At 67.0% G+C, this 2,631-nt stretch overlaps 1 non-coding gene across 1 annotated transcript; it reads left to right on the top strand.

The window, feature by feature from the left end:
- Window positions 1–1,708: 1,708 nt before the first annotated feature.
- On the top strand, window positions 1,709–1,862 carry LOC146869791 (5.8S ribosomal RNA). Its single transcript, XR_014959854.1, has one exon. It is a non-coding gene; the product is annotated as a 5.8S ribosomal RNA (ribosomal RNA).
- The last annotated feature ends 769 nt before the right edge of the window (window positions 1,863–2,631 follow it).

The raw sequence follows: 2,631 nt of genomic DNA, 5'->3' as shown, positions 1-2,631 counted from the left end.
GATCAGGAAAATCCACATTTCCACACACCCCTCCCGGGCTGGCGGTTCTCTGACGGGGACCAGATGGGCTATGCCCAGGCAACACCTCCCTAGGCGTCCGGGGCTCCCTCCTCTGGCCCACGGCGTGGCAAAGTGCCCGGGACGGGCTCCATGGTTCCCGGGCAGTCATCCCCCTGGCGTCCGGGCCCGAGAGCTCCGGTGGTCCTTCCCCGGGCTTAAATTCCAGCCAGGGTCCCCGAGTCCGCGGGAAGCGGAGCCCCCGAGCCCCCGAGCCCTGCGTGGGCAGGCGGGAACCCTAGCGCGAAGGCTCGGGTGGGCAGATGGGAGTCCTTTTGGTCCCGGCCATCTGGTCGCACCTGTCCCCTCGGCCATCTGGTCGCGCGCAATGCTTTCAATTGGGGTGACCAGATGGCTGGGCTGGCCTGGAAGTTCCGATGTGTGCTAATTTGCCTCCTGGATCCCAGCCAGGGCTCCAGGAGGTCGGGCACGTTCGTGCCTGGGGTCCCCTGAGCCTCGCGGTGCGTGCAGGTTACCAGAAAGGGGGGTAGCCTTCCTCTGGATTACTCTGGGACCCCTCTCGGCCTAGTGGTCGGTCCTCAGCTGGCAGCTGGACAGGCCAGGATGCCACCCCAGCCCTGAGACGGGGTCCGGCAGGCCTGGGGAGGCTTCCCCTGCGTCTCCGGGCCTGGGAGCCCCGGCTGTGTCCAGGGGCCCCGGCGGGGTCTGGGTCAGGGGCTCCGGCCCTGGGCCCCGTCTCCCGGCCTGCGGAACTGCCAAAGGCCCGGTACGGGGTTCCGTTGTGCCCGGGAAGCTTCCCCTTGCTTGCGCGCCCCGGCAGGCGGAGCGATCTGCGGCCGCATGGGGCGCTTGAGTGAGGACCGGGCCTCCGGCGGGACCCTTCCACTGGGGAGGACCCGACAGAAGCATGAGGGACCGAGGGTGGGGGGCGTCTCCAGTCCCCTGTCCCTTTCTGGGAGGGGCACAGCGGTAGGCCCTCCTGAGACGGAACTCAAACTCACCCGGCACCACCCCCGCGGTGGGGTTAAACCGAATGACAGTGGGCTGGTACCACCCCCCCTAGAAGGACCTGCTACTGGCTGGCTTGGCCCTCCTGCGCCCAACGTCCCGGTCTGACCGAGATCCGGGCGACTGAGGTTGGGCCCTTCTTGTGTGGCAGGGCGACTGGACGAGAAGGGACCGAGGGCCTGCGAGGGGACCCTGGCTCCTCTCGGTGGGAGACGTGCGGGATGGGGAGCTGCTTGGCTATTCCCTTCCGGCGCCTCTGGCACAGGCAAGGGTGAGCTGTACAAGCCAGCTTGGTGCACAGCTCGGGGCCGCCCGGCGACGGACGGCTGAGGTGCAGGTGGGGCGATCTTCCCTCGATGCCAGGTACCCGGTTTGACCCGGTCCCATGCGGCTGGGCAGAGGGGTTTGAAGACTCGTGCGGGAGGGACCGGCGGCTGTGGTTCTGCCTGCTCCTGATGCACCGGGAGCCCCCTTCCTTGCCTGCGGGTGGGTGGGAGGAACTCCTGGGCCGAGCACCTGGCAATGATTTTTTCTCACAATGGTGCAGTCTGACTCCCAGAGGGGAAGCATTGAACGGGGCGCCCGGGCCGTCTCGCCGTGCGGGTGGTGGACGGACGGCGCCACCTTCTTCCTGCTTTTCCTGTACCCACACGTGGGCGAACGTTTTTGAAAAGTTGCCTGTGACTCTTGGTGGTGGATCACTCGGCTCGCACGTCGATGAAGAACGCAGCTAGCTGCGAGAATTAGTGTGAATTGCAGGACACATTGATCATCGACATTTCGAACGCACCTTGCGGCCCCGGGTTCCTCCTGGGGCAAAGCCTGTCTGAGGGTCGCTCGATCGTCAATCGCCCCTGGGCTTCCCAGGAATGCGGCTGGGGCCGTCGCAGGGTTAGCTCTGCTTCCCCTATGCCCCCCCACAAGTTCAGACACACCGATCGCCCGTGGCAGGGTCCCTCGCCGGGTCCTGCCGCGGAGGTACGCCACCGGCGTGCCTGGCCCCGAGAAGGGGTCTGGCGACCGGTCCGCCCCGGGGCGGCTGGCTGCGTGCTGCGCGTGACTGTCTGTGGTGTCCCACCGGCTTCCCGCGCGCATGTGCCTCGGGCGCCCACCTCCGTGGCCGGCTTCCCGGAAAGGGCAAAACCCCTCCAGATGCAATCCAGGGAAAGAGGGCGCATGCTGCCGGGACGCCAGGCCCCCGCTCCGGCAGAGGCCTGGCCTTCCCCAGCAACCCCCTTGATGCTCCAGCATTATTTTTGCAACTACGACCTCAGATCAGACATGGTGACCCGCTGAATTTAAGCATATTACTAAGCGGAGGAAAAGAAACTAACCAGGCTTGTGCTTCGTCCCAGTGTCCCAGGGTGCGGGAGCCCCCCATCCTGCAAGCCAGCCAAGGGTCCGGGCACTGGGGACGGGAGTCCACCGGGGTCCAGGGAGGCTCTCCCCAACCTGGCTAGGGTTCGGAAGCTGGGCCTGGGCCTGGGGCTTGTGCTCTGTCCCAGGGTCCCATGGTGTGGGAGCCCCCCATCCTGCAAGCCAGCCAAGGGTCCGGGCGCTGGGGAAGGGTGTCCACCGGGGCCCGGGGAGGCTCTCCCCGACCTG

Source organism: Triturus cristatus, chromosome 1_1, assembly GCF_964204655.1.
Source record: "Triturus cristatus chromosome 1_1, aTriCri1.1, whole genome shotgun sequence".
NCBI classification, from domain to species: domain Eukaryota; kingdom Metazoa; phylum Chordata; class Amphibia; order Caudata; family Salamandridae; genus Triturus; species Triturus cristatus.
This window is presented reverse-complemented; position numbering and strand designations above follow the sequence as displayed.